The sequence below is a fragment of the Miscanthus floridulus genome, chromosome 7 (genome assembly GCF_019320115.1).
Source record: "Miscanthus floridulus cultivar M001 chromosome 7, ASM1932011v1, whole genome shotgun sequence".
Classification (NCBI taxonomy): domain Eukaryota; kingdom Viridiplantae; phylum Streptophyta; class Magnoliopsida; order Poales; family Poaceae; genus Miscanthus; species Miscanthus floridulus.
The window spans coordinates 29,287,817-29,308,056 of NC_089586.1; the positions used below are offsets into that span (position 1 = coordinate 29,287,817).

At 43.6% G+C, this 20,240-nt stretch overlaps 2 pseudogenes; one reads left to right on the forward strand and one right to left on the reverse strand.

Moving 5' to 3' along the window:
- Positions 1-4,098: 4,098 nt before the first annotated feature.
- LOC136465282 (leucine-rich repeat receptor protein kinase MSP1-like) lies at positions 4,099-12,414 on the forward strand (annotated as a pseudogene).
- Positions 12,415-13,468: 1,054 nt separating this feature from the next.
- LOC136465283 (leucine-rich repeat receptor protein kinase MSP1-like) lies at positions 13,469-19,496 on the reverse strand (annotated as a pseudogene).
- Between the last annotated feature and the right edge of the window lie 744 nt (positions 19,497-20,240).

Sequence of the window (20,240 nt, forward strand, 5' to 3'; positions counted from 1 at the left end):
CTCAACTTGCCACGCCACTCGATCCTAGCGACGATGCAAAGTTAGATCACTTGAGTGGCACTAGATGACCGATATGCAAACAAATTTACCCCTCTTGATAGTACGGCCATCTATCCTAAACCCGGTCATCAACTTCTCTACACACCTATGACCGGTGAAATGAAATGCCCTAGGTTATACCTTTGCCTTACGCATTCCATTCCATCTCCTCCAATGTTGATGCAACACATGCACCAACACGATCAACAATGATATGATCCACTTCATATCATCATAAGATCATATTGGTTCATCGATCTTGACTTCACTTGCTTTTCATCGTTGCCTTTATCCATCGACGCCAAGTCTTGCTCAAGCTTCACCACCATGTGGACCATCGCTCCAAAGCCTTCGACTTGCCCTTCACGCTTGCAACCAGTCCATCAAGCCAAGTCATGTCTTGATCTTCTCCACCTTGATCACATGACTCAATGTCATGTCTCATGTGCAATGAGCTCCTTCATCACATGTGTGAGTTTTGCAACATCTCCGCACCATTTTCACCTTCATGGCATATGTTTCACACACATGTACCTATGGACTAATCACTTGTGTATCTCACATAAACACAATTAGTCCACCTAGGTTGTCACTTAATTACCAAAACCACACAAGGACCTTTCACTCTCCTCCCATTGTACTAGATTTTGTAGGTGAAAACCTTCCCTAGTCGGGCTAGCTTGTCAACGTTCTTGGCATTGTTTTCTTCTTGAAGGCTTTGCTAGGCTATCTAGTTTCCGCTATTGATCTCTTGCCATTTGTCATAGCGCTTCTCCAAGGGTGGTGGTGCTCGTTTTTATTAATTGCTTTCTTAGTTGGAGTTGTACTTAGTTGCTCTAGTGTTTAGATAGTCGAGTTGCTAGTAGGGTCATTTTTTGGCCAAGTTGGCTCAAGGAAGCAACGTGAGTTGTGATTCTTGGTTGAGTTGTACCAAAGTTGTGTGGGATGAGTGGAACACTATCCTCGGTTGTATGGTTTTTGGGCCCAGTTTTCATTCAAAAAACTGGACGGGTACTTGCCTTTTTCCTTTCTTTGTCTAATAGAAATCACGTCAAAGCTTTTGCCGTACTTAAAAAAATATTCAAAGTGCTAACTTTGCTTTAACTACCGCTTTGGCAACTCGGGTGGCCCCCCAACTATGTTGCCGCTAGCCCACATCTCCGTCCTTGCCTCCCTCGTCGATGCCCAAGCTGGTTGCCGGATGCCCGATAAGGAAGGCAGCGGCAGGGCACTCTCACTGGAGGAAGCTTTCTTCATGGAGGCTACCACTTCGTCAATCTCTCGGTGCCGTTCCTAGTAGCCATGGGTGTTCGTGCTGCTCTCTTTAGATCTAGAGGCTGGGGTATCCCTTGGTGTGGCAGCAGTGGTGGCGCAGGCATGATGGTTTGCATTAGTGCGAGTGCGGGCACGGGCGCGCGACGCGGAGGCAGCTGCGGCGGCGACGCAGCGGTGGTAGTGGTGTGGCCTCTAGTACCGGCGCTGGTGCAACAGCTTCTGCTCGTGTGGCATCTTCTGCTCAAGCAGCACGGCAACATCTACTCATGGAGCAGCGAGGTGCTAGCTCCCTGGCTCGGGCTCCTAGTCCCGTACTTTGGGATGCATAGAGTATTCCACCGACGGTGGCGGCAGCCTGTGGTCTGCAGGATGGGTGGATGGTGGTGCTAGGCGGCGATGACCTAGCCTAGAGGCGGAGGTGGTGCAATTCTGCAAGGGGCTGCTCTGTAGGGGATATCTTGTTCCATCCTGGGGCTTCCCACAGTGGCCGCCGTTTGTCAGGTTGACGGTGGTCTTTGATGACCGGGGCTGCAGCAAGTTGAACTATGTTGGCAGGACATCTTTGGTGTGGGAGCGGCAGCTGGCCTGCATTGGCTCATCGTGGCCATGGCCACGACGACTGGTCTAGCTGGTCAGCTTCGGTGGGGCTGCGGTGGATCCTATGCTTGGTGAGGTACAATGGTTACGCTGGTGGCAACAATGCACAACTACTGCTATATGTGGAGTGCAACAAAAGGGTTTGGTTGCGGCGCTTCGTTCAAGTGGATAGTGGCGCGGCGTGCTTCCTCCAGGGGCGATCTATAGTGGGTTGGTATCTGTAAGTTGGCTGCGATCTTTTTTGACTAGCGAGGTTGCGAGTGGCTATGTGTGCCTGGGCTGGCTCACCACCGCTGCGACAACCAGTGAATGGTGGCTCATTGAAGACGACGACTTAAGTGGGGATGCACGTGGTTTCTCTACAAGCTTGTGGGGTGTCGATGTGCAATGGTGTTGGCGACATTTTTTGCATGGTGTAGAAAACAAGACATGGCTTCCTGCGGTGGCTAGTGCCATGTAGGATGAAAGTGGCCCTTATGGGCTGGCGCGACGGTGATAGGTCACGCATGCCTGTGGCCTCGTTGGTGCTGCAACGTTCTCCTGCTGGTGGCAGTTTACTATGGTTGTCCACAATGTGGCTGGTTTGGGCTTGGGTGTCGGGGGTTCTCGGGCGAAGGCCCTGCTAGGCCTTTGGCTTTGGCCAACAATGGTGACACCTTTAGTGGCACGATCCTCATTGGAGGCATTGTTGTGAGACCTATTTACCCTTTAGGAGTTTGGTTGAAAAACCTTGGTTCTCCATTTCGGCGTTGACGCCATCCGTGGATGTCGTTTTTTCTCCTTGGAGGCATCGCTGTGGAAAACCTACCCCCTCCTAGTTTACATCTCTTGTTTTATGTGGCGTGCAGAGTGACGTTTGACGGCTGTTGCTTTTGAGGATTGTTGGGTTTGTGTTTCTTGCGGTGGTAGTCTTGTGTTGCCTCCTTCATGAGGTTGTTTTTTTTATTGTAAGCTGTTTCTTCTCTATTAATATATACCCGACATACTCCTGTCATTGGCTTTTCAAAAGAAAAAACTTTGCTTTAACTATTGGGGGAGTTTGCAACCTAGATCCGTCGTGGTCTAGTTCATTGAGTATGATTACACATGAAGTTCATGAGCCTCATTTTTCGCCAAAGAATTCATTGATTTGTACTTTATTTTTTGGAGAAAATGTAACTTTTGTTGAGCATATTTCAGTTCATTGTTGATGTTTAATTGCTTATCATTTATTTTTCAATGGAGCTTTGATTATCTTTATTGTCTCATTATCCATGATTTTCAACATGTGCTTACTCTCATGTGTTTTTGTCTTTATTTAATGTTACAGGATCTATTCGTGACAAACTACTGAGGTCCTGATAATTGAAGAGTGTTGGGTACTTATGCAGATAATCATGATTCCAACGGTACTAGGTTCGAGAACCTTGGTTGTTTGAGTATGTATGCATACTCCATTAGTATTTTTCTTTCCTTCTTTCTTTAGCTTTAACTTTTGCTTAGACCTCGTTTGAGAGAGCTCTGCTTAGCCTAGCTCCTTTTACACTGGCCCCGTTCGCGTGCCCTTAAATTCAGCTTGATCCGCTTCTTTTTTCATTCGGAACAGTATTTTCCTCTCATAAATTCCTCCAGATTTATCCGGATTCCTCCAAATTCCTCCAAGCGAACGGGTCAGAATAACGAGCACTATTCATGTCATAGTAGTACAGGTCAAATTTATCTCTTGTTCTCTAATGAACTAGGAGCCGATGAAGTTATTTTTGTTGGCTTCATGACTCTAGCTCCTCTAGGTACTTTCCTTTTGTTACAACACAGAAACTGGAGCAAAAAAAACTTACCAAACAAGTCCTTATTTGAGCTTCCAAGTGGTACATTGATTTTTGTTTTTGAACGGTGCGCTAGTCCTATATGATAACTTCCAACATAGGAGTATTACCCGGAAGCCAGAAAATCCTCATGTAAATCAGAGCCACCCATCCTCAAATGGCCAAATCAAGGCCGTTGATCTGATCCACATGAACTCGGTCAAAATTCACCGCATAGCAGCCAAACACCATGCTGCCATGGGAACCCTAGTCGCCGTCGTCGCGCCACTCCATCCGCCGGCGGCAATCGCAATAGCTTCACATGAACGGTGATTTCCAATACGTCATGTTTTATCCCGAGCAGCGTCTACGTCATTTTTCTGCATCGCTGCCTCCCGCCACCATGGGTCCTTCAGGCGGCGTCGAGGTGAAATTGGGAATGAAACAGAGGCACAAGATTTTGCCTGCTTGGCCATTCGACGCCATGGGCAATTCGGTTATAGTATTGGGGCTCCGGGTGCGTCGACCAAATTGCTAGTTTATATAGTCGGTTATTAAAAGACCAATTTTACAGTTAAGTGATCATTGGTCAAACATACTTTTTTCTAGGATGAAGTTGCAAGACGTTGTGTGAGCTCATTCTATAATCTTAGAACGTTGTAGATATATCTGGTTGTTTACCTATTGTTTAGCATGTCTATATTAAATCGGTGAATCTTCTTTCTTAATAAAACACAATTAGTATAATTCATACATAAGCCTGACCCACGAGGCATTATCAACTCGAGATCCACCAGTCAAAGCACTTATAAATGTGCAAACCAGAGCTAACTTTTGATTTATCATGTGCAATGTATTTGCTACTCATTTTAAAATTCATTTTTTTACATTTTACATGTATTCTTCATTGGTTGGAAGAGTTGTTATGTTATTGTTCAAAACTTTGTTACCTGCACATTTATATCTCTTATTTTAACTTTGCATTTCCTTACTGTAGGATGGTATCCGCTTCTTAATCCTATTTTTCTCCTTCTTCACTGGATCTACTTTTGTTGCATCTTCTTATATAACGAATATGTATGTTCTGAGGCAAGAATTCGCTGAATCAAAAGGCTTCCTTTAGAGCTAGTTTGATTCGAAAACTCCGAAATGGCCAGGTATGACTTATGAGCGACACAATGTAGATTTGTCTTCTGTGCCACTCCTTCTCCCTTTTCCATTATGCATCACAACATTCCAGTCACTAGCTCGGCTCAAAGTCAGTGGATGTAGTTCACCTTGTGTGATTCCAGAAGCCATGGGAAATTTGTAGTAGCTCTAGTACCTAGACTTGACCAAGAACTAGATTACTGGATCGATACCTATCTTGTTATATGATTTGAAGATGCTGAAAGAAATAGGCTAGACAGAAACAACTTCTCTTGACAGTTGAGACCTGCCATTGCTCTCAGTTTCAGCACCTCGTTAACTTAACCATATCCTAGAATTCCATCTTTGGAGAACTTCCTCCAGAGCTTGGTATTTTGAAGAATCTAGAGGTCCTCGACATTCACAGGAATATATTCAGTGGATTGATACCAGAAGCTTTTGGCAACTTGTCTCGGCTCTTCTACCTTGTGTCACACCCAATTTTAAGAACAAAAGAGGATGTATAAAAGTCTTATGTGCACCCCAGGAACGGTCGCACACATAAGTGGACAAATTGTGAATTGTACCAACACAATGTTTATTACATAGTGAATAAATATTCAACACATAGTCCCAAACATAGATATAATAGCTGCTAAGATAACTCTCTTGCGGAAGCTCCAACAGGGACGTCAACTGGTGAACACCAAGCCTAATACTCATCACAATAATCTTCAATCTAATCTTGATCTGTTACCCATCCGGGATTTTTCCAACATAAAAGATAAAGCAAGGCATAAGTACATGTCGTACTTAACAAGATAACTAAGGGTTCATGAGGCTCAAATAGCTGACACTGGTTTACTGCGGTTATCATTTAAGTCATCATCAAGTTTAGCATTTAAGTCATCTTTATACGGTTGGAAAGCTTAAAAAATTATCTACAACTTTCATTTAGACCACATTTTCTGATTCTGACGTTACATTAATAAAAAACAGACCACAACAGAAACTGTCCTCAGATTCCAGACAGCACAGAAGTTCATATTGTGACAGTCATAACTCTTAGATACGAACAGATAAAAAAAATGATTCTTGTGCCATTGGAAAGACACAGAAGTCTATATACTCCCAGTAAAATTTCATGACCATTGCTCGAACAGGTGAAAAGTTATAACCAAAACATCACTGACTGCTCCAGAAAACAGCAAGCAAAGAGACAGGATAGACCAACCTAACTATTTATTATAGCACTTTTAACCTTAATATTTTAGCTAAGGAACTCGTGGACATGCCCACAAAGTTCCAGCACTCATCACAAAGATCCAAATCACACATAAATCACAATAATCATCTAGCAAGCACACCCAATAGTTCACAAACACTTAAAAGACTCGACTCGACTCACGATACTAAAAACGTGCCTATTACAATGGTTTCATAAACTTAAGGGGCGGCGTTCTTCTTGGTGGAGGGCTCATCTAACTTCTCAAATAGCTTGGGACGGCCTAACTCGGCGTTAAGGCCATCGATCTCTTTCTGGTATTCTTTGATCATGTCTTGTGCCTTCTTCAGCTCTCCTTTTAACGCTCTCACCTTATTTGTAAGTTCACGGTTTAACTCAACGGTGGCCTCAAGAGTCTTCGATCCTTTTACCACGACCTCTATGGTCCAACTATTTTCCTTCGGAAGATAGCATGGGTAATACAAGAGTCCATCATCCTTCTTATCATCAGAGAGACAGCCACGGTAGTAGGCAAGTGCAATGGAAGCAGCATCCTCCATGCTTCTTTTCGCGGTAGCTCGACTTACATGGTGAGTGACAACTGCATCTATCTTGCGAGTATTCGAGGTCTTGATCAGCAACCGAGTATCCCAAGATGAACCAATCAGAGGATGACTGTGCTCCGTAGTATGATACTCCAGAGTGGCTTGCAGGTCTGGATAATAGCACTCCAACATCATTGTCAGCAAGTCATGGTAGAAGGCATTGTCATCAGGCTTCTTGATGCTTAACTTGTCAGTCCAATCTATACGAGGCAGTGGCTGGAGTACTTCATCTTCATCATCATTGGTTAAGTCAATGGCCTCCACACGTGCTGGGGATTGAGCTATCAGAGTTGGCGAATAATGGACCTCTTCTCCAACCTCATTCTTCCAGTTCTTCCTCTGGACGTCCTCTCTAGGCTCCATTGGCTCATACACAGCATGCTGTGGTTGAAAGCATCCAACGTACAAGCGGGCAGACTTGCGGTCACGCGTCATCTACAGAAGTTTCAAATCATTTAGAATAGAATCAATTGATTTTATAATAGAATAAGACAAAAGAAGCATAAAACTTAGCAAATAACAAGATTGAGGTGGAAAGCATGAAACAAGTGAAGCAAAGGAAACTAAAAACGACCATTCTAACTAGGCTTGCGTCCTACAGTCAACAATGCTCTGATACCAATCTGTCACACCCAATTTTAAGAACAAAAGAGGATGTATAAAATTCTTATGTTCACCCTAGGAACGGTCGCACACATAAGTGGACAAATTGTGAATTATACCAACACAATGTTTATTACATAGCGAATAAATATTCAACACATAGTCTCAAACATAGATATAATAGTTGCTAAGATAACTCTCTTGCGGAAGCTCCAACAGGGACATCAACTGGTGAACACCAAGCCTAATACTCATCACGATAATCTTCAATCTAATCTTGATCTGTTACCCATCCAGGATTTTTTTCCAACATAAAAGATAAAGTAAGGCATAAGTACATGTCGTACTTAACAAGATAACTAGAGGCTCAAATAGCTGACACTAGTTTACTGCGGTTAGCATTTAAGTCATCATCAAGTTTAGCATTTTTTTTATCATCAAGGTAGCAATAATCCCATAACACATGATCAATGAACATGAGTAATCAATATCTTAAACCATTAACATAAATAATCATCTTAACAAGTAAAAGTCATTATCCTTTAATGTAAGTGTTCCAAGGTCACTCGTATCCGTGAGCACAGCTAGTATACCAGTTTGTTAACTCTGCGCAGAGGTGTACACTTTCACTGTGAGTCATGATTTCCAAATGTATGGGTTTGCAAGGTCCAAGACACCAGAAATCATATAAAGCCACCTAAGAGCTCGTCTAACCGGCCAGGGCTGCAGGGTCATCAGATATAGGAACCCCCCTTCCAATAATATAAAAGGCCGCTTCCATAGCTAGGCTCAACAGGACAGAGGCTGTCCTATACCCAACTCGCAGACCTCTAACCAGCTAGAAAAGGGTTTCTCACGCAACTAGAGCCAGAGCCATATAGCCCTCTCAGCTGTACGTTAATCCCGGATAATCAGCTACAAGACAAGTCCTTCTGTTGCTAAAAAGTCATCTTGTTTATGTTTAGAGCATATTCATTAATCAAGTTTCAAGATCATGATTATTGCGCTAGCAAAGTTACTACCCAAATGCAAACCTCCCAAGGTGACAAGGTATAAGGTATTCAATTGCTAAGGCATCCTATCAAGGGTAACAAGGAAGACACATGCATATGTATTTTAGTGAGCATCATGAATAGGACAACAAGGATGGTCCTTAGCTATACTTGCCTTGATCAAAGTTCTCCTAAAAGTCTTGCTGGTCTTGCTGGTCGTAGAAGTTCTCTTGATCACCAACGTAAACCTCACCGTCTGAACTTGATCAACAACACCAAGCAGCAACATACAGTCATCCGAGCAATCATACACGAAACAAACAAAGGGCTATAGTTAGAACAATACGCCACCAGCAAGAAAACAGTTTGAAAAGTTCATAAACTATTCTACACGTTGCTACGATCACACAGATGCGAAGATCACGAAAAACAGAGTTACAACGAGAAAGTTATGATTAAAACAAGTTTCCCTATTAAAGAAATAGATTAAATCTAAACTCGAAATTTAAAGTTTAAAAACATGGTGACAAATTATATGAATAGATAGATCTTTTAAAGACGAATCTAACGCAAGTTGAACGGTCCAATTTGGAGTTAAAACGAATAAGTTATGAGCAATTAAAGGTAGTGGCAAAACTGTAATTAGATGGAACTTCAGTTTGAATCTGTAAATTGGAAAATACGTTTTCCAGAGATGAAAGCATAAACCAGGGAATACGCTTTGGATTGCGGGTTCGAATCCCAGAGAGTTCAGGGGCTCTTTAGCCAAAAGGCCAACCGAAGGGGTATCAGCCGTCTGCGGCCGTTGGATCCAATCTGGACGGTCCAGATTAGACCGGGAGGGTGAGGGGTGGCGCTGCCGACCGGAGAAGAAGGGGGAGACGGTGGCCGACATGAACGGCGGCGACCGAGCTCGTCGAAGCTCGCGGTTTGGGCAAACCAGTGCACAAAAACACACGGGACCGGTACGGATCGAAAGAGAATCACGAAGCGAACTCACCTAGGGCAACGTCTCGGGTCGAGGCGAACCGAGGATGGCGTGCAGCTCGCGGAGGCGGACGGTGGCAATCTGCAAGGTTCGGCGACGTAAGTCGGGCGTCTCAGAGCACGAAAAAGAAATAGAATGAGCTCGGCATCTTCGCGGGACCAACACGAAGCTCGGGGACCGGCCAATGACGAAGATGGAGCGACGGGTCGGCGGATTCGACGGCGCAGCGGCGATTAGGGTTTGCGGCGGCGCTGGAGCTCGGGAACGAGGCGCTGGTGCTCGGTTTGGTTGCGGGGGCGTGCGAACGCGAACGTGCGCACTATTTATGGAAGCGCGGACGTGCGGGTTGCACCAGGACGCGAGGAAAAGCGTGGCTCGGTCGGTGCCATGTCCGACCCGAGTCCGGTTCGAGGAGGAAGACACCGCTGACGTGCGGGCCAGCTTCGTCAGCGGGACAGAGAGAGGAGGAGGGCTGCTGCCGCTGTGGGCTGCCGTGAGCTGGGCCTCGGCCTCCTTGGCCCAAGAAGAAGAGAAGGAGTGGAAGGAGGCCTGCTGCGCGCTGGGCCAAAGGGAAGGATGGGCCTCGCGCCAGAACATAGAAGAAGGGATTTTCATTTTTTTCTTTTTATTTCTAGAATTTTCAAATGGATTTTCAAAAGGGATTTGAATTCCTTTTCACATGCAACAAAAACCGGTCCATCACAAATAAAATATATACTCCAGCATGAGTGCATCAACATGTCTCTAGCCTTATGATGAATTTTAATTTCACAAAAAATATTTATTTTGCTAATGTGGCATGCTCACATAAATGCACTAAAATCAATTTCAGCTATTTTAAAATTATGCAAAATTTTGGGTGTTACACCTTGATGCAAGCAAGAATAAGCTCATTGGATGAATATTTCTAGGAATAAGCACATTGTTGAACCTGCTAACACTTGATTTTCTCTTCAAATGATTTGGTGGGGTCAATACGTAAGGAGACTCATTTGGAAAATCTAGAGAGTTTGGTTTTGTCATCCAACCATTTCACTAGAAGCATTCCAAAAGAGATTATATTGGTAACATGAAGAAGCTAAGAAAACTCATGCTCTTTGGATACAACTTATCAGGCACCGTCCCTTGGTCAATTGGTGGTCTTGAAAGCCTATAGGAACTTGATATATCAGGCAACAACTTCAATTCAAAACTCTTAGCATCTGTTGGTGAGCTAGGCAATTTGAAAGTCATGATTGCAAGGAGTGCAAAGCTAATATGGAGCATACCAAAAGAACTTGGCAACTGTAAGAAGCTTACTCTCCTGCATCTATCCTTCAATGCCTTCACTAGTTCTATCCCCAAAGAACTTGCAGGTTTAGAAGCTATTGTCCATTTTGCTGTCGAAGGTAACAAATTGCCAGGTCGTATTACTGACTGGATTCAAAACTAGGGAAATGTTGTATCTATAAGACTGGGGGATAACATGTTCAATAGTTCTCTACTTCCTACCATATGTCAAGCCACTTCTCTGTGGTCACTCGACTTGCATTGTAATGATCTGACGGGGAGTATCAAGAAGACATTTATAAGGCACAGGAAACTTACTCAACTGAATTTTCAATAACCATTTCAACGGTGAGGTACCAAAATACTTGGCTGAGCTACCACTCGTAAGTCGTAATACTAGAACTGTCCTAGAATAATTTTATAGGCTTGTTGCCTAGCAAGCTGTTAGAGTCATCAACCATTTTGGAGATGAATCTCAACAATAATAAGCTTACTAGACATACCTAGGAGCATTGGTAAGCCTCACAGCTTGCAAGTGTTGGACATGGGCAATAACTGCTCGGAAGGACCTATCCCAAGGGAGGTTGGTCATATAGAGAATTTGAAAGTAATGTCTCTTGATGGGAATAAACTATCTGGGAACATACCACATGAGCTCTTTCACTGCAGAAACCTAATCAAGCTAAACCTGAGCTCTAATAATCTTACTAAACATATATGTGGGGTTCACAAATCCAGTCGATCCTGACAGAGTATATTCAACATCATGGCTCACTTGATTTGTCACATAACCGGTTGACTGGTTGTATCCCACCGACGATCAAGAATTATGTTATTCTTGAGGAGGTACACTTGCAAGGTAACTTATTGAATGGATCTATTCCTACAGAGCTTGGTGAGCTAAAGAATCTTAGAACTGTTGATCTCTCGTTTAATGCATTAGTTGGACCTATGCCTTCTTGGTCTGCGCCATTGCTCTCCCTGCAAGGCCTTTTTCTTTCTAACAACCACCTAAGTGGCAATATTCCTGTGGAGATAGGCCACATTCTTCCCACCGTTGTAGTTATAAATTTGTCTAGTAATGCATTTTTGGCTATGCTACCCCAATCTTTACCGCGCAGCAAGAGCCTGAACCGTCTGGATGTCAAATAACCTCTTTGGTGAAATCCCATTACCTTGTCCTGGTTATGAAGAACCCTTGAGCTCACTTGTCTTCTATAGTGCGAGCAGTAACCATTTGTCAGGGAGACTAGATGGTTCTATCTCAAATTTCAGGCAACTATCTACTCTTGACCACAACCACAACAATAGCCTCACCGGCAGCTTGGCATCAACATTGTCCAATCTTGATCTCTCAAATAATGATTTTCGTGGTTCCATCCCTTGTGGTTGTGGTATTTGCCATTTATTTGGCATCACATTTGCCAACTTCTCTGGTAACCGCATTGGCAGGCATAACTTTTCAGATTGTGCTGCGTCAGGCATTTGTGCTCCTAGTATCAATCATAAGGAGGGTCACCCACATCATGTAATTTGAAGAGCAGTGACCATTTGTGCCACTGTTTCAATTGTGATTCTTCTGGTGGCTTATGTGGGATGTAAGCTATTAAGAAACAGGTCATCGCCTCTTGCACCTGTTAGTGAACCCTAGACTATAATTGAGCCCACCTCAAGCTATGAGTTCTTAGGAAAGAATTCATGTGAACCTTTGAGTATCAATCTTGCTACATTTGAGCGTGCACTACTGAGGGTCACCGTAGATATTCTTAAAGCTACCAATAATTTTAGTGATGCACATATCATAGGCCATGGTGACTATGGGACTGTCTATGGAGCAACATTCCCTAAAGGATGGAGAGTTGCAATCAAGAGGCTTCCTTGTGGTCACCCGTATATTGAAAACTCGTAAAAACCTGATAGGCAGCAATGAAATGTCCTAGATCATCCCACACTACCATAGCAATCCGAGGTGGACCAAGATGTCATTTGGAGGCAAACTCAAAGTTTTAATTAGTGGTTTTATCCTAAATAGTAAATGGTAAATAGTCAGTCACCTCATGTTTAGTCATTGTTTGGACTAAATGGCTCGCTAAATGGATAACGAACGATTAAATAGAAATGGCATACCACTGTTTAGAGTTTACATGGTGTTTGCATGGGCTAAATGATCATTTAGAGATAAATAGTGTTCATTAGTAATGGATCATCCTTTGCCTTACCATATGCTCCAACCAGGAAGCACCCTACTGGTTCTTGAATTCTATGATAGAGAAAGAACTTGCTCAAATCAAAACTTACCAAGGTAACTTTACCGTTCACAAATGAAGCCACAACTTGAGAAAGGTGACAACCCTGCATAACCACTAAGTATATCAATTAAGAACTGTGCTAACACCTCAAGCACTAGGAGTAAACGAAACATGAGAGGATACCCCTCCCCCAAGTTCATCCACCTCCGACAATGTACCTTTATCTCCGTTCAGGACCTCCCAAATGGAGCTAGTCTCTTTCAACCACTTACCATCAGCAAAGACAACCACACACAACAACCATGGACTTCCATTAATTTGATTTCTTCCCTTGCAGAGGTGAACTTGAACCTTTCACAATTTTTTTGCAGCACACTACACGCTTGGGTGCTCATCGAGCAACTCCTAGCCGTCTAAGAGGCTTCACCTCCAAAGTTAACAAATCCTTTCACGAAGTGTTTGATGAATCTCACAAGTGCTCTGCATGCCCACAGCCGCGCAGGGACTCGGTCATGCACACAGACACAACTAGCTAACTAACAGCCTGATGAATAAGTTAACAATGCACACACACACACACTAAGCGCTAATTAAAAGAGTTATTATTCTAGACAAAGTTTTGTTTCTGTTTGGCGCCTTATTATTCTTGCGACTCTGCCCTAGCGCATGCATGCGGGCATGCAGCCCATCTGCCGAGTTGTCGGCTTCAGATGGTGCTGTGAAGCTGAGAATAGTTGTAGGGGTGTAGTGTGCTCCAAGCTCCAACAAAGACAGGCTGCAAATCAAAAGCCACAAATGATAAGTATACACTGCTGTCCAAGGTAGTATAGGTTACAGTATAAGCACCAATCTTGTATGAAAGCACAAATCTCGTATGAAAATTTGAAGGTACAGGTTTCTAACACTCGAACAATCCAAAGATCTAAGCTTATGCAATTGGCTATTTTGAACATTGCTGCAGACTGCATTTATATATCAAGGTTAATATGTTTTAAACTTTTGTTATATATACGTTATTGTTAGCTAGCATTGTAAGAACACAGAAGGACAGAAGAACTAAATCAGGCAAAAGGTTGCAAGAGTTTAGAGTGTTTAGAACTGGTAACTTATATGAAGCACTTAATAAATAAAACAAAAACATACCAGTAGGCACCAGTGCATGCCCAGATCATGGCTGCGCCACAAATTGCTGGAGGTTGTGAGATTCATGTTTCATCAGCTGGACATCTTGAGTCCCTTCACCACCTCCACCATGGTCGGCCTCTTCGATGGCTCGTCGGCAGTGCAATCCTGAGCAATGGCAAGCACACGAACCATCTGTTCATGCCACAGACCTGAAACGGGCAGGCATGGATCAAACAACTTACCCTCCCGACCGCGTGCAATCATCCACCGCACCCAGTCGACAAGGTTCCCACCGCCTTCTTCCACCTCTTTCCCTGTAGGTGGCCGTCCAGTGAGCACTTCCAGCATGACTACGCCAAAGCTGTAGACATCTCCCCTCGCGGTAGATTCCATAATCAGCGCATATTCTGGGGAAATGTAACCAAGCGTGCCAGAGACGGTGGTGCTAACATGGGTGTCATAGGCACTGATTATCCTCGGCTCCATGTTCTTATCCAATAGAATGTTGCTTGACTTCATGTCCCGATGGATGATATGGGGCACAAAGCCATGGTGGAGGAACATGAGTTCATTAGCAGAACCGAGGCAGATCCTGAGACGTTCACGCCATCCAATTGTTTCAGGTGTATTTTCATGGTTCCTCAGCCACGTCTCAAGGCTCCCATGATGCATGTATTCATAGATTAGGAAACGCTCATCACCACGAGCTCAGTAGCCAACTAGGGGAACAAGGTTATGATGCTTCACCTTTCCAATGGTCTCCATCTCAGCAAGGAATCGACGGTCACCAAGGAACTGGTAGCTACCATGAAGCCTCTTGATAGCGACCCTCTGTCCTTCAGGGAATGCTGCTTCATAGACAGTCCCAAACCCACCATGGCCTATGATGTGCACCTCGCTGAAATTATTAGTAGCTTTCAGGATATCATCCATGGTAACCCTCAGCAGTCCATGCTCAAATGTAGAAAGATTGATGCTCAGAGGTTCCCTTGACTTTTTTCTTAGGAGCTCTTTACTGGAGGTTGGCTCAAGCTCAATTGTAGCCTTGGATTCACTGGCAGATACAAGAGGCAATGCCCTGTTTCTCAACATCATCCATCTCACAAAAACCACAAGAAGAACCACAATGAGGATGGCGCCACTAATGATCAGTGCTATTACAACTCCATGAGGTATATGAACCTCCACATGATTGGTACTGGTACTATTAGCAGCACAAATGCCTGATGCTGCACAATCTGAGAAGCTATGCATGCCAATAATTTTACCAGAGAAATCGACAAACATAATGTTAGATAGATTGCACATACCACAAGGGATGGCACCACTGAAATCATTCTTTGAGACATCATGGTAGTACAAACTGAGATTGGACAGTGCTGCTGGCAAGCTCCCGTTGAGGCTACTGTTGTGGATATCAAGAGAAGACAAATGCGCAAAATTTGAGATAGATCCATCTAGGCTCCCTGAGAAATGGTTACTGCTTGCATTGAACAAGATCAGTTGGCTCGATGATCCTTCAAACCCAGTACAAGATGACGGGATTTTACCAGAGAGGTTGTTGTTACTGACATCCAGAAGGTTCAGGGTCTTGCTGCATAGTAGAGATTGGGGTAGGGTAGCCCCAAATGCATTACAGGACAAGTTTAGAACCACGATGTTGGGAAAGATGCGACCTATCTCAGCAGGAATATTGCCAGTGAGGTGGTTATTAGACAGAAAAAGGCCTTGCAGATTGACCAATGGTCTGGACCAAGGAAGCATAGGTCCAACCAATTCATTAAAAGAGAGATCAACGGTCATAAGATTCTTCAGCTCAGCAAGCTCCACAGGAATAGATTCATTCAGTAAGTTAACTTGTAGGTGTAGCTCCTCCAGAATAACACAATTCTTGATTCCTGGTGGGATACGATCAGTCAACCGGTTGTATGACAGATCAAATAAGCCATGATATTGAACATACTCTGATTCAGGGTGAGATGGATTCGTGAATCCCCCACATATCTCAGCAGGAATGGAACCAGAGAGTTGGTTGTGAGACAAAACCAAGCCAGTGAGTGAAGTCAATTGAGATATGGGTCTCGAGATGGTTCCGTTCAGATTATTAGAGCTCAGGTTTAGCTTGACTAGGTTTCTGCAGTTGAAGAGCTCTTGCGGGATGTTCCCAGATAGTCTATTCCCATCAAGACAAATTTCATTCAAATTCTTTAGAGCACCTATCGCCGGCGGGATTGGTCCTTCCAAGCGGTTACTGCTCATCCGCAACCTCTGCAAGCCGCGGAGCTCACCAATGCTCTCTGGAATACAGCCAGTGAGCTTATTATAGCTGAGATCTATCTCCAAAATTGTTGATGAATTAAACAACTTGGCAGGCAAGACTCCTGTAAAATTGTTGTAGCGCAATTGCAGAATTGTGAGCGGTAACTCAGCCAAATATTATGGTATCTCACCATGGAAATGGTTGCCTTGCAAATTCAGTTGAGTAAGGTTCCTGCACCTTATAAATGTCTCCTTGATACTCCCTGTCAGATTGTTAAAATTCAAGTCGAGTGACTAAAGAGAGTTGGCTTGACATATGCCAGGAGGTATAGAATCATTGAACTTGTTATTTCCTAGTCTTATAGATACAACATTTCCCCAGTTTTGAATCCAATCAGCAATATGACCTGACAAATTGTTACCTTCCACCTCAAAACGGACAATAGCTTCTAAACCTGCAAGTTCTTTGGGCATACAACCAGTGAAGGCATTGAAGGACAGACGCAGGTGAGTAAGCTTCTTGCAGTTACCAAGTTCTTTTGGTATGCTGCCTATGAGCTTTGCTCTCATTGCAACCAGGACAGTCAGATTTCCCAGCTCACCAATAGATGCTGGGAGTTCCGAATTGAAGCTGTTATCTGATATATCAAATTCCTGTAGGCTTTTAAGACCACCAATTGACCAAGGGATGGTGCCTGATAAGTTGCATTTAGAGAGAATGAGTTTTCTCAGCTTCTTCAGGTTACCAATCTCCTTTGGAATGCTTCCAGTGAAATTGTTGGACCCCAGAACCAAGCTCTCTAGATTTTCCAGGCGAGTAATCTCCTTAGGTATTGGCCCCGCAAAATATTTATTCCTGGAAATATTGATCCAGTGAGCTGATTCTTGCTTGCATCAAGGTAGAAGAGCTGAGACAGGTTGCCTAATGCTTCTGGTATTGATCCATTGAAGCAGTTCTGGTTGAAGTCCAGGACCTCTAGGTCCTTCCGACGGCATCTCTTGAGGAAGTTGTCCAGCGATGTTCTTTGATATGGTTAACTTAGCGAGTTGATGAAGCTTAGCAATGGCAGGGATCAATTGTCCAGACAAGCTGTTTCTGTCTAACAGTATTTCTTTCAGCATCTTCAAATCATATAATGCGTAAGGCACGATCCCAGTAAGCTGGTTGCTGCTCAAGTCCAGGTACTGGAGATGCGTCAAATTTCCCAAGGCTTCTGGAATCTCACCGAATAAATCACACCTACTTAAGTTGAGACGAACAAGTGACTGGAATGCCGTGATGCATAATGGGAAAGGAACATGGAGCGGCATATATGACAAATCAATGGCTGCAACAGCTTTGTCCACACAAGTGATATGTGACCACATGCATGGAGGAGTTTCTGTATCAAACCAGTCCCAAAGGAATTGCATTGATTCGACGAGTTCATCCTCAGAGCATATAGATTCTTTATATCTGATCCAGCAAAAGCAGTGACGAAGCAGGCAAATAGGACGAACAAGCAGAATGTATCCTGCCAAAAGCAAAGAAAATGTTAAAACAAAAGTTGTGGATGTTCAGGTGGTCTCGAAATAATTGTGCAGGTAACACACAGTTCTGAAAAATATCAATGCCTCCAACTCCAACCAATGAAGAACACATGCATGTTGATTGAAGGGGACCGTGACGTCTAAGAGGATGGTGAATTAGGCAACTTAAAATTTAACTTCTAAACTATGGCTTCTTTTTCTAACCTTAGCAAAACCTATGCAAAAGATAAACTATCTAAATGTGCAACTACGATTTTGCTATTGTATTGCTATCTCTACCGCAAAGGAGTAATACAATCAATGTAAATGCGGAAGCTAAAGAGAAGGTAGAGATATGCAAACTTCCATCGACGACTCTGGTATTTTTACCGAGGTATCGAGAAGCACGCAAGTTTCTTCCTAGTCCTCGTTAGAGTCCCTCGCAAGGAATCCCTCACAAGGGCCAAGCTCCCGGTCAGGTAACTCCGTGGATAGCCTCAGGCCTTCCCCACGCGCAAGTGGGCAAGTGGATCTCCGATGTGCCTTCTGGCAAGCCTCTCCTGGATACTCCCCGCCGTCTTCACTATCAAGCTTTCGGCCAAAACGCCGCGGGCCTTGTTCCCTCTGGTACATGGTGGCGGCCACACCACAAACACGATTGGTGTGATCTCGCAAGACTACAAGTCCCTCTGATGTACAACAATGGTGCACGCAAGCACCGAGTGGTAAGAGCTATGCAAACCTCACTAAACACTAGGCCTAAACCTAGAGCAAGCGCATAAGCAGTGGTCTAATCAACCTAAGCACTTCGCAAAGCACCTAATGAATCACTAAGCACTATGCAAGTGAAGATCACTAAAATAATATATCAACACCCTAGATATGTTTTCTTAGCTCCACTTTCTTCAAATGGCCGGTTGGGGGGGTCTATTTATAAGCCCCACTGAGAAAGTAGTCGTTGGGGACGAAATCCCGCTTTTCTACTACTGACCGGACGCTTAGGTCGTCCTGATCGGACGCGTCCGGTCGTCCCGACCGTTAGAGCCACGATCAACTGATTGGACGCTGCTGACGTCAGGTCACATGCCACCGGACGCGTCCGATCGTAATTTCGCCGCTCTAGAACCTCTCTGTACTCGATCGGACGTTGTTGTTTTGTGTCTGGTCGATTTGCCGCCAGCGTCCGGTCAATGCTGAATGTGTTGCCGAGATGATAAATAGTGCCATCGGTGTGTCCGGTCATTTTACTTGTTGAGCGTCTGGTCGCTGCTGCTGACGCCTACGGTAGCCGAGTCACTGATCGGAGCGTCCGGTCGATCACCTTCCAGCGTCCGGTCACCTCTGTGAGCTCGTTTCTTCGTGATCTTGCGTCCGGCTTAGTTCCTATCTTCGTGCTTGGACTTTGCTTGATATCTTGGGTCTTCTCTTGTACTTCTAAGGTCTTGCTTATGGTGTTGATCATCGGATCAGCATGTCGTCTTCGTCCAAGTCACGTCTTACACCCTATTGGACTACAAAACAATCACTTACAAATTCATTAGTCCAATTTAGTTGTGTTGGTCATCAAACACCAAAATCCAAAGTCAATGGGCCTAGGGTCCATTTTCCTTACAATCTCCCTATTTTTGGTGATTGATGACAACACGACCAAAGCAAGCAAATAATAAAAATTTACAATTTAAAAACTATCTACTTGCTAGGATGCAATGCATAAGGGCAAGGTTATATGATGCTTAAAGATACCACTTGTAAGACTAGAAGATACCACTTGAAAACTTATCTTGCCCATACAAATGTCCCCATTACATAGACTAACCCATAATCCACTATCCTCCCTTTCTCGGACCATTACCACTTGTAGACCATTACCACTTGTAAATTATTATGATCTTGCTTTTGGTCCTACAAATTAATGTTTGATTTTGGTCCTCTAAATTCTCCCCCTTTCGAATCCAACACCGAAAAGGAAGACATTAGTAGCACTAGGGAGGGTCAAACCTTGTGATCCTTTGTATGTGGAGTGAAATAGGTTACAAAATTTGACTTTCATATTATATAGACTAAGCTCCCCCTAAATATATGCATACATATGGTAGAAGACAAAACATATGCATAATTGGCAAATTATTGCTCAAGGGAATTTAATCTATATAATGCATGGAGAAAGCATATAAATATCAAAATGAAATCAACATGATGATATAGGTTTAGAAATACCACATGTGAAAGCCAATTTGATTTCTACCACTTGTAATATGTGGTGTATACTTGAAGTATGATGCTTAACTCCGGGAACTCCATTTTCCTTGCAATGAGACTACTACACACATGATAAGCTTGAAAATATGTTAGTCTCAAAGCATCCAACTTGTAGAGTAACCTCTCCCTAAATTTGTGCACACAAGTATGAAATACTTGTAGGAAACATGCACATTGATTTTAGAATCAACCATACCACTTGAAAGATGACATCACATGAATGTGAGAGTCATTTTTGAAGGCGATATTTGGGAGAAATTATCTATAATTTGGACTTTGGCACATATTAGATGAACAATCGAAAGATAAGCTATCTGTCGTGCTCCTAAACAAT